The 12,129-nt window shown below is 43.5% G+C and overlaps 1 protein-coding gene across 6 annotated transcripts in view; it reads left to right on the top strand.

The window, feature by feature from the left end:
• Nucleotides 1-12,129, top strand: part of LPP (LIM domain containing preferred translocation partner in lipoma) — a 686,984-nt gene that overhangs the window by 59,911 nt on the left and 614,944 nt on the right. For 5 of the 6 annotated variants that reach the window (XM_023514815.1, XM_023514819.1, XM_023514816.1 and 2 more), the window contains exon 3: nucleotides 4,613-4,729. The exons of the other annotated variant lie outside the window; for it this stretch is intronic. The gene's annotated coding sequence lies outside the window, so the exon portion shown is untranslated. The remainder of the gene's footprint in view (nucleotides 1-4,612; nucleotides 4,730-12,129) is intronic. 6 annotated transcript variants of the gene reach the window in all.

The raw sequence follows: 12,129 nt of genomic DNA, 5'->3' as shown, positions 1-12,129 counted from the left end.
GGTTGGGGAGCTCTTTAAGGGCAGAGAGTGCATTGTATCTTCCTAAGGCCTTGGACATAGGGAAGCTGTTAGAAAGGCTCCTTTAAGGGAAAGGAGGATTCCATACCACCTGACTGGTGACATCAGTGCAGGCTCCCTCAATTGGATGCCCTGCTCCCAAGGTGCCAGGCCTGGTCTGGAGCTCCGTGATCGCTGTCATGTGGAGCTTCAGGCACCTGCGGTTTGAGCCAGATGGGCCTGTGGCTTCTGCTTCTTGAGAGACAGGAAAAAGTTCAGAGCCTGTCTCAGGCCCATCTTCTTCTGATTCAAGTAGTTGGGTGGGGTTGGCACTTTCTAGAAGGCAGAGTCACAATCCCACTTGGAACAGGAGCCTTGGTTTCTTGCCCAGTGTTCAATGGGTCTATTCTGTGGGTGAGAGTTTCCATCTTAGAGGAAAACGTCCCTTTGGGTGTGAGTTAGGAGCACCTCTAAGAGCTGCCTTCTCCTCTAACTTCTCTGTGGATCGGGCCTTCTCAAGGCGCTCTGCTTGCATGCTCCTGCCCTTGCTCTGCTGGAAGCCAACCACTCCAAGGGGATTCATTTCTGAAAGGAATAGCTCTACCACTGAACTTTCTTTTGTGTTATTTCCCCAAATGCAACACGTATGAGTTTCAGAATCCAAGTGGTTCAGCCTGGTACACAGGTGCTCCACGTTCTAGCTGCAGCATTCCTTTCCAGCCTCATGCCCGCTGCATCTCTCCACGTCCTCTGTTCCTGGCTTCACCAGATTAGTCACTTTCCCTGAGAACACCCTGAACTCATTCTCCTAAAGGCCTTTGCACATCGTGTTCCTTAGTCCTATTTTCCGCCTCCTCATGCATGGAAATACTTTTGGGTGTTCAGGCTTAGTTTAGAAGTCACATCATCTGCAGAGAACTTCCAGAGTCTCAGAAGGACACTATATGGACTTGTGCTTTTGTTGCGTGCTTTTGTTCTATGGCGTGTGTCCCCATTGAGCCTCTTCCAGCGTTCTCGGCATGGCTGACTCAGTGCCTACACCTGCTAGGACCACACACTGCCTTGCCAAGCACAGGAGGTGCTAACAAACCTCTGTTTCTGAATGCAGAACTTGTGTCAAGTAACATTTGGGCCAGAGAAGTTTCAGAAGGCCAGGCTAGGGTTCCCTATGGTTTGTTAGATCATGCACCCAACCATTAGAATTCTGAATTGGCCTGATAACAACTCATTGCTAACCATTCTTAGGGCTGTTTCCCACATACCTGTATATGTTTGCTCGGTGCCAGGGCTCTGAGCTTTTTATTCACTTAAGAATGCAACAGCAGGGTGCAATTCAGGAAGGACTTCTATGCTTCTAATACAAACATTGTTTTTATTTTTATTTTTTTTAGTTTGAAAATGTAGGCATTGTTTTTCATCTCAGAGTTCCTTGAAATATGAAAATAGCAGTGTATTTCTGCCTCTAGCAGAATAACTGTCATGTTATAGTTGTGGCTACAAATTAATAAAGCCTGTATTATGGAGCTTGGTTTTGAAAACTTGTGTTTCAGTCCTGGCTTTATCCTTTACTAACCCCAAACCACTGGGCAGGTGTATCACCTCCCTGTACCATTGAGGAATTTTTCTCATGTTGTTGATAGAAAGTTTAAATAGGGTTTTGGACATAAACTTGAAATTTTATTAGCAACCGTGTTTCAGAAACTGGATTTGGAGGCTATTTTTAAATAGTTTGCTTTTGAAGTTAAATACTTAGATAGAGACGTTTTCATAGATGTGTTTTGTTTTTTAATTGGTACAATAAATGAATTTACAATGTTAATTACTTAGATATATACATTTTCATAGATGTGTTTTATTTTTTAATTGGCAAATAATTTATATAATTGGGGGAAATATACAGGGTTTATAAGACTCAGTTTTAGTCAAAATAAATTAGAACCACAAAACCAGAGGCTTGGAGAAATCAGAGAAATTCTGGAAGAGGGTGAACATGAATTGATGCATATTGTATGTAGAGTTTTGTTCTGTACCTACCAGATATAGATCCAAGGAAGTGGTCACACAGTACGGTAAGTTGGTGGTATTAGCCCTGTTTTGTAGACGGGGAATCTTGAGCTTAGAGCAGTTAAAATGATTTAACAAAAGTCCAATATCAAAGCCTTAAACTTCACACTGAATTCATGAAGGCTTCTAGAAATCCTTTCCATTTACAGATGTGACAAGACCTGATTTTGCTTTGTTGATTTTTTTATCCTCTCCCTCTAGGAGCCACCAGTTGTTCAGGGCCAGAAAACATAGTGGGAATCTTGCAGTCTTGATGTCCTGTAACTAAATGAATGAATCTAGATGAGAAGCTTGACTTTCTGTACCAGAAATCTGCTGGTAGGATGTCTCCTTTGGGCTCCTTTGACGGTACTCATTCATCAGTTTTTACTTCTTTTCTTGCCTTTTGGAGAGATATTTGACGTTGCTCATCTCTGCATTTGAGGTCAGCTGTGTACTTGAAGAGGGCTTTATATCCTCTTTAAAAAAATACAGGTAGAAAATCAAATTCCTTAATGATTTCTCACCATTTTCCTTCACCATTCATGGGCGACCATGTGAAAAGGTGGCAGAGGGCTGAGGGTTTGAGCTATGATTCTTGTCCTGAATCTCTCACTGACCAGGCAGAGACATCAGTCCACCCCCTCCATTCCCTATGGGAACCTCAGCATCTTCATCTTTAAAGAGTGAGGGCCATGCTAGGTGATTCTTAAGATTTTAAAATTCCCCATGTTTGTGGCGTCAAAACCATCAATTTCTGCCGAGCTGCGTAATCCTGGAGCTGTTGCTCTGATACTTTTCAATCTTTAGATTTAATCTATTCAACAATGTATAATTTTTTAAAGGGAAGCCTTTATAGACAGTTCTGAAATATAAGGGTGGGGTGGGGGATAAATGGATGTTAAAAAATAGAAAACAACCAATTAAATAGTAGATAGCATGTAATTCTCCTTGGAAACTTACCGCGAAATTGAGGAGCACTTTAACAACTGGTAATTTAAATTGCATTTGAACTTTGCTAATGGTTTGTTTGCATGGGAACTTCAATCATTTCACAGCGGTTCTTTAGCAAAGCTGCTCATTCTCTTTATGGAAAAGAAGAAAAAAAATTATTAAAAGAGAAATTGGCAATGGAAAAGTGAGACCACTTTGATTTGTGCGTGGAGGGAGGCAGGAGAGACCTAGGATCCCTGGAGTCGAGGGTAGAGTGCTTCTCCTTTCAGAGAACTTTAGAAATATGGGAAGTCAGTTGGCCTTTGCTGCTGCTGATGAAGAAACTGTTTTGATTGTGTCTCTCTTCAAGAAGCTTTGCTTTCGTGGGGCAGGGGGTGGGGGTTCCCTTTTTGTCTTCTCTGGGATTGCGCTGTCCACGGATCCCATGTTGGCCTCCTGGCAATCCATTCCACAGCAAGTTTGAAATGATACCTCTGTCTCATCTCCATAGAAATGGCTTTGAGCATTCTGATTCCTTGAAGACCACTGGTTCTCAGGAAACTCATTGCTTTTCTGGGCTCATCTTGATTCTGCTTCATTTTTCTACTTTCTTTCTGTTGTTGACATACACTGGGTGAGCTTTGAGGCAGATGTTCAGACACCTGGATGTGTCAGTCCTGCTTTCACTCTGGGTGTGACTGGTTTTGTGACTGATGGCAAATCCCTCTATGCAGGGGTCTTGGTGTCCTCTGTCATTGGTAATTGGATCTAGTGTTGTAATCCCTGGACTACCTGCCACTACCACTGGGCTCCCTGGGGGTGGGTGGGGGGGCTTCTTCCTCCCTCCCCGACCCCTGAGTTCTTTTCCTGTCAGTTGGAAGGTTGGTCATTTTAAAGATTCCTCTCAACTTTGAGCTTATATAGATATTTGAAGACTGAATGAGATATTACACACAAAACAATTATAGGATTGGTTAGATAATATTTGAAATAACAATGAAAATGGGTGTGGTAGTTTTTATGGTATGTGAATTTCTCCTGAATACACAAAAAGACAGGTTTTATAACAGCCACTGCCCTGAAATACTTCTCTGTTGAAATACTTATTGTGTAATCTTTAGCAAAAAAGTAATAGTTCTTAATGAAATGAAACCTGTCATAAGGCCTTGCCAGAAAGTATCAAAATTGTCTACCTCTCTGCTGCCCACCAGCTCTCATTTTTCAGGCAAGAAAACTAAGTCTCCAAAGGAACATTAGATCCCATAGTTTGAAATTTGTCTCCAAACTCATTTCTTTTTTATTTGGTGCAGTTCAGATTTATCTGTTCATGTTTTTTCTTGTCCATAGTGTATCTAAGTGGTTTATCTCTTTCACCTTCATTATTTACATGAAGGGCTGAGATAGGAACACGGAGGCACCCGGATTCTCTTTCCTTATTATTCTGAAAAAATTAGTGGAATAAAAGTGCCAGGAACTGACGGAGTTGGGGCTGAGTGAGTATAAAAGTAACCCACTAGAGTGGTGGATTTCGAGCCTGTGTCATTCCCAATATGGCCCAGAGACTTTATCATTCTGGGAGCTTCTGAAACTTGCAGGACTTCAGAGGTTCATAAGCAGCTGCCTTCTCCCATTTTCACAGGTGAGAAATTTGCGGCTCAGAGACAGAAGACAGGATCTGGTCACCTGATTCCCAGTGCACTGCTGTTTCGGTTATTCCACTGAGCACTCATCCGAAGGAAGACGTTTTTCCTCAATTGTGAGTCCTACACGGAAAAGAAGACTTTTCTTTTTTAAAATCAATGTACACATTATAATAAGTTTAAAAAAAATCAGGGGTTTCCATTTAAAGCATGGGCACCCATAAATAGGATGGATTAAGAACTAGAGAAGAACCGAAATGTTCTTTCTTTTTTCTTGAGTTGATTTCATCAGCAATGGACGAGTTATAATAATGGTAATGAGATGTGTGGCAAAGCAAAGGCAGGGCATAGCTCTCGGGAGGCGGCATGCGGGGAAACGGGAAGGAGACCCGGGGTAATGATTTCAGGTTGCCAATAATTGCTTTGCTCCCTTCCTTTCCATTGGCATGGTGGGAAACCTTCTTGATATTGAAAGACCAGTGAAATTGTCCATGTTCTAGGCAGGTGTGAGGAAAGAGAGCGTATTACTGAGTGCCTCTTGTTTACCCCTCTGCAAGGTGCTGCTTCTTTTGTGATCTCATTATATTTTCCCAACAGCCCTTTGAGGCAGGGGAGGCTAGATTTACCTCGACAAAGGGTGTGCACCTTGGTCCTAAAGGGCCTGCCAGAAGTCCTTTGGGATCTGAGTGTGAATCTCGTTGTGTGCTCAGAAAGGAGAATGGTGGCCAGGTAAGGAAAACTGGCCGTTGTGTTTGGAGTACTTCTGTCTTAGTGGTTAGGATAGAACATCATGTAGATGGGGGAGTGAAAGGAGTCAGGGGTGTGCAGTGATCCTCTGGGCTCTGGTGAGGTCTCAGGTGACACTGGGAGCTCCAGGCTTGCACTGAGGGTTCTAGCACTGTGGTGTCCATGCTGCAGCCAATCCATACATGCCCCAAGTGTTGGCTTTAAACTGAGCAAGTAATAGACCTTGCCATATTTGCAGTGTAGTTTTCTAAAACAGGGCAGATGTCGTTATGATTAAAAAACCTAATTTCATCTAAAACAGTGACTGAGTTTACAGTTGCGTTTTGTCACTCTGTCTTTTCTTAATCAATGTGTCTTAAAAGCACAATTGACTTTCCATGCAATTTGATCGGCATATCATAAAAAGCTGGAAATCACTGGTTTGGTGCTTAAACATTATAGTCCATTAAAATTCCAAACATGGTCTGGAATATTTCCCCTTTAACCTACAGTTGAAGGATTAAAAGGGAATCTTTGTCACCTGCTTTAGCTTTTTATTTTTTTCAGTGTTTAAAATTAAATGGTGGTAAACATGAAGCCTTGCACTTAGATTTAAAACATTGAAGTGTGCTGGGTTGAAGTGGGAGGGCACTGCTGTGAGAGGAGCAAGCTGGAAGAGACTCAGAAGTTTGTGTTGTTCGTAGCCAGTTACGAGCCCGCAGTGGCTTTTGTCTCTAAAATGCTGACGCAGCCTTACGAAGCACTTAATGGAGTCTTGTATCTGGAACAAAGTGGGTGGGTGATCCGGCGAATCTAGAACACCCGGAAACTGGCGAGTCCAGAGGGAGGGTGGGCCTCAGGCCAGTCTGAGCAGGCGTCCAGCCCTGCTTCTCTGTAGAGCTCCTCCTCTCCCTTCTTCCCTGTGTTGGCTTCATCCTCAGGATGTTTGGCCTCATGGTCACAATATGGCTGCCTACTGCAACCCAGACCATGGCATCTTTCTTCCCATTTGGGGATAAGAGAGCCTTGTCTGCCATTTTTCACAGGCGTGGGTTACTGTACATTTCTGAACCAGTCACTGAGGCTAAGAGAATAAGGTTATACTACATGTGTGAACCAGAGCTCCCTTAAACTGAATTGTACACAATCTCACCCACACCTCATGACAGCTGCATAGTGAAGAAGACGTAGGCCCTTAACAAAATATCTGGGTGCTGTTAGGAAAGACAAAGGGGACTAGAAGCTATGAGGGCAACCATAGGCCTCTGACAATCTCCTTACTCCCGACAGAGCCCCTCTAGAGTGACAGTCTCCAGTCCTTATTTCACCTCTGAAAGGGACATTAGATAGCTGGTAGTGGTTCTCAACCTTCATACTGCCACAACCCTTTAATACAGTTCCTCATGTTGTGATGACCCCCAACCATAAAATTATTTTCATTGCTACTTCATGAAGTAGCTGGAATAGGCAAAGTTGGCATGAAGCAGCTATATCACTGCTACAGAGATGTTGCGAGGACCAGAAGTGATACCCACCAAGAGCTGTTGCGAGAGTGAGACTGGAGAAGGCAGGGTGCCAGGCACACACCATTGTGGCCTTCAAGGACATAAAGCCTGGCCAGAAAGGGGGCAGCATCTCTTGTTCACACGTGTGTTTCCAGAGTCTTGCAGGGTCTCTGCACACAGTACAATCATGCACCTGCATTATCATGAATGGAAAGGATCATGGGAAGGTGCTGAGCGTCCTTTGCCAGAGGGGCCTTCTGTCCAGTGCTGGCTAACTCGCTGTTGGGCAGTTATGGGAATTCTGGCACAGAGAAGGCTGTACTATGTGGTTGTATGAGAATGAAACGAATGACCAGACAGAAGGAGGCTTTGGGGTCAGTGTGGCTTAAGAAGTGTGTGAGTCCATAAAAAGCTGGTGAGTATGGCAAGATTGGGCACCGGATGGCCTCCCAAGTATTACATGGGCGACCCTACAAAAACACACCCTTCTACCCCCATTTTTCTAATGTGAGAATTAGACATGGTAATCATCACCCTGCCTGCTTCTTCTGTTAAATGACAACCAGTTTTGTAAACTATACAGTCCAGACGTGTTCTTCTTTAAAGACTCATCCTGAATACAAAGAAAAAGGCGATGTAAGAGAAGAGCTCAGCCCAGGCCCGGTGCGTAACGCCTGTTCAGTGTGCGTCCTTCTGCCAAGCCCTGTACCCTCCTCCCCAGGACAGGATGGGCACTAACTTACCTTCAGTCTTGGAAAGCAGCTGGAGCTGGAACCTTGCTTAATAAGGATGGTTAAGGTGGAAATAGAAATGTGTATTATTATTCTTTTTCACATCCATTTTTGCCTGAGGCAACATGAGGTGGCAGGAGGTAAATTTGGAGACCTGGGAGGCTCAAATCTTGAGCCGCTCCACAGAAGCTACAGTCTAGCCCGCTTGGCTTCTTGCTTTGTTTGGTTAGATAATCACACCTTCTGCTCCAGGCACGACAGACCCAGTGGGAGTCAGGAAGGAAATTATTTCCCTCTGTTGATACCAGTGTACAATTGTTGACTGTAAGCAAGGGCTTTTGGTTGTAATATTTCCTCTTTGGTCCTCAGAAGTATCAGGTATTAGTCTCCTCCGGAAGCAAAGCACCGGTCACATCCGTTAGAGGTGAATGTCTTGGCTGGCTGCAATTACTCAGTCAGGTGGTTTCTGAGCATATCTGATCATTTTCTTAGCCAGATTTTGTTATTTCCTTTAAAAATTACAAGAGGACTCTTTGGGTTTGAGTCTCTGGGGACTCTGTGCTCTTCCTTAATCCAGGGATGTCTTATAGGAGATGTGTTTGCGTTCTCTCTCTCTCTCACATACACACACACATAAGATTAAAATAACCTAGGTCTGGGCATTTTATTAGTTGTCTATTACTATGTAACAAATTATCTCAAACTTAGCCCCTTAAATCAAGAAGCATTTACTATATCATAGTTTCTGTAGGTCAGATATGTAGGAGCAGCTTTGATGGGTGCCTCAAGGTCTCTCGGGACATTGCAGCCCAGGTGTTGCTGAACCTGCAGTCTCATCTGAAAGCTCATCTGGGGAAGACGCACTACCAAGTTCACTCACATAATTGTTGGCAGGGTTTAGTTCCCTGCAGGTGGTTGGGCTGGCAGCTTCAGTTTCTTGCCATGCTGTCCTTTCCAGAGGGCAGTTCCCAGGGCAGCTGGCTTCCCTCAGAGTAAGTGAGTATGAGAAAGTGCCCGAGATGCAAGTCACTATGTTTTTATTACCTAATCCTGGAAGTGACACAGTATTCCCTCTATCTCATTGTCTTTACCAGAAGTGAGTCACTAGACCCAGCCCATTATAATGGAAGGGAATTGCACAGGGCATGAATAGCAAGAGGTGGAGGGAGTGAGGCCACGCTGCCTATTATAGATATCCCAGATGACATGGATCTGCTAAGGGGGGCGTGAGGGTTACTTGCAGCTACTGAATAAATTCAGCACACCTCTGTGGATCAATTTTACTTGAAGCCTTTTGGGGAAAAACTCCTTTTAAAACCCTTAATAGAAGCATTGAAGTATAATGCCATAGAAGGCAAAGTTGGCATGGCTTTTTAGAGGAAAAATACAAGTTATTAATTATTGCTGAGCTGCCATGCCTCTATGTTTTTTGTCCTCTTCATCAGTTAGAGCTGCTTTGGTAGAAATGTCTGAAAGTTCTCATTTGAGAACTTTGCTCAAGGTGGTGACACCCCAGGAGTTGGAGAGGAGACAGATTCTTCTGGGGCCACACAGCCCGTGGGTGGTCAGGAGATGAAGCATATGTAGGTAGTTCCCAGGGCTTTCCTTCCATTACTGCTCACGGGCTTTATAATGAGTCCATGCAACTTTGGGGCATGTTTTCTCTTCATTTTTCAACCTCTCTCCTGTCCCAGAAACAGATTATGGAAAGTAGGTCAAAATTTGGAGTCTTGGACCTTGATTTTGTCCTTTCAGTGAAATTTCAGGGATCTGCATCTCCTTGCTAGGTCATGCTAGGTTCTCAAAAGTTGCATAAATTCAGTATTAATTGGCTCAGACAGTGTGTCTCTGCTGTGTAAATAACATTTGTATTAGGAATAGAGAGCTGATACCCAGCATCACCATGACTGTGGCAGGCCCAGATGCAAAGCCTCAGCCAGTACCTCCTGTCTGGCTAAAACTTTCTTTCCTAGACTCCCACCAAAATAGTCATTTTAAAAATCAGACTTGGCAGTTTATTTTATAGAAAGTGACAGGTTCTCTTTGAGTCCACCTTAACATTCCTAAAAAATTAATGGAAATGGGAGACTTGAAATTGTGGTCGAGCTTATTAGCAGCCCCACAGCCAAAATGAGGAAAGCCCAGCGTTGGTCACTGAAAATGTCCCTTCAACTCTCAGCTATATACTTTTGTTGTTTTTAGAGTGATTCTTACCATTATATTGTTTTTATTGCAACTACATAAAATGAAATAGAGTTTTAGGGGGATGAAGGCAGCATGGCTAAGCAGAATTTGAAGAGGACTACCATATATTAGCTGCATAATCTTCTCGAGTCACTTAATCAGTTTTGAAACCTGTTTCCACATCTGAAAAAAAATGGGGCAAATAGTGTCTACACAGAAGATTATGCGTCTGTGTTCACAAAGCAGCAAGAGGTGTATGAAGCTCCTACTGAGTGCAGAACTTGGTATGTAGTCGATGTACCTTAAAATGTTTGCTTGTCATCTCCCCGATAGTTGGAAACTCTTTGCTGGAATTCAGCTTTCGTTTTCTTCTTTGTGAGACCATTGTCTCCACTGCCAACTGTCTTATGAGACTAGACCAGATCTGGAGCATTTGCATACTGGTCACCCCAGATTTTATGTTTCCTGAATGACTAATAGCTTTAACATTTATAATTTTGCTCAATGGCTCCCAAGACATAAATACAAACATCATAATATGCTCGTGTTTTCTGACATTGGGAAATATGATAGCTCTGGGAAAAAATATTTATAAACTGTTTCACAAGGGAGGCTTTTTGGGCATCATTACTTAAAAAAAGTGGTGCTTTTTATGGGAAGACTTGTCTAGTCCAGAGGGCAGGTTCCACTCAGGTGCTGTCAGTGACCTCTTCCTCTTGCAGATGGAAGTGGCTCTGGGGCCTGCTCAGCTCTGACCCCCTTTGGCTTCTCTTTGGCCTTCTTCAGGATGATGTCACCTCACTGGGTTTCAATGGCAACTGGCTTGAGTTATATCAGTTATTAAAAATGATCTAATATTTTCCTTTTAAATCTGGGGCCCTGGCTCATTCTATGATTAAGCTAGTGATTTATTTATAATACGGTACGAGACGGCTGCAGTCACTCTATGATGTAATCTAAGAATGACATGAAAACAAACTAGGCTTTTACATAATGAAAGTGTTCCTGTAATGCAGTTTATAGCAAGGCTTTTTTTTTTTCTCCCATTGAGAATGGAGATATATCCTTTAGTTTTCCTTCCTTTACTTTATCTTCTTTTGCCATTTGTGAGACTTAATGCCTTTAAGTTAGATTTTGGAAAAATCAGCATTTACAGCTCCACAAAGCCCCTGGGTTACTCTTTGAATCTTGTCCTTTTAGCTCCCTTCACCCACTGCCGCCCCCAGGGCCTCTGTTGTGGTCGCTATTGCTCAGCCCCTACTAGCTACTCAGCCGGCCTCATCATTTCTTTGCCTCTGCTGTTCCTTCTGCTGGCAATGCTCCCCTAACCTTGAATTTTCTTCTGCTAAAGACAGATAAACTGCGCTGGTTCCTACAGATAGTACCCTTCTGCCGATCGGCTCACACGCACCTCATCCTATGAGCTTTCTGTGAAGCTTCTGCCCCTTCATCTGTATTTCTCGAGGAATTTTATACAATAACATTCCCCTCCTGCAAGGACCACTCCCAGACTATCAGAGTTAGGTGAGGAGAAGCGACTTAAATGACTTAGGGGAATGGGACAGGGAACCTTTGTACTTCCAGGTCTGCTCCTAACACTGGGACCTGGGCAAGTTGTGGCTGCTCTTCAGGGTTCTGTTCCTTATCTGAGGAATGAAAGTTTGAATTGGATTTCACATGGCCAAATGCTGTATTCAGGTGCTGTACTGCGAAGGATTCTGAAGCTGCACCCTGACTGAGTTTGTGATCACTTAGCAATATCGCTGTGACCGTGGGCCGGGAGGAAAGGTGGAGGCAGAGAGGAGGTCTCTGGCCTGCTTTTGGTGATGGTCATCTTTTTGTGTTGACTTCCCAAGTGCTTTGATTTACTGACTCTTAGGTGTCATGCCCACCCAATTCTCAGGGATAGAGGTGGGTCAAAGCTACACATCCTCCTCTCTCATTCATCATGGAGGTGGGCTGTGGGAGCTGGGAAGCTGGAACAAGGATTCAAAGGTCCATGACTTATAAGAGGCTCTAGTCTCCTTAGATTCTATATGTGTTTGAGGTTACATGGAGTCAAGGAATAGCTTTCACCTCTATTTTCTTTGTTTTCATGGAGTTATAATGTCCATGCTATTTTAATTTATGTCAAATATGGCAATTCAAATTCAAGGCCAGAAAGGGGGGTGACCGTTGCAGAGTCTTTTTTTTTCTTATTAAATCATCACTGTGTACATTAATGCAGTCATGGGGTACAGTGTGCCTTCCAGAGTCTTAACTGGATTAGTCTTACCCATTGAATCGTTAGATCGCCTGTTCCCCTCCTGCCCACCCTGGACAAAATGCTCAGTTCTCAGCGAAGAGCCAATTTGTCTGAGCAGGAGGTCA

The sequence above is a fragment of the Otolemur garnettii genome, unplaced genomic scaffold, assembly GCF_000181295.1.
Source record: "Otolemur garnettii isolate 467f Iridium unplaced genomic scaffold, OtoGar3 scaffold00060, whole genome shotgun sequence".
Lineage (NCBI taxonomy): Eukaryota > Metazoa > Chordata > Mammalia > Primates > Galagidae > Otolemur > Otolemur garnettii.
Note: the sequence above shows the minus strand (reverse complement) of the source record. Positions and strands in the feature narration are given on the sequence as shown.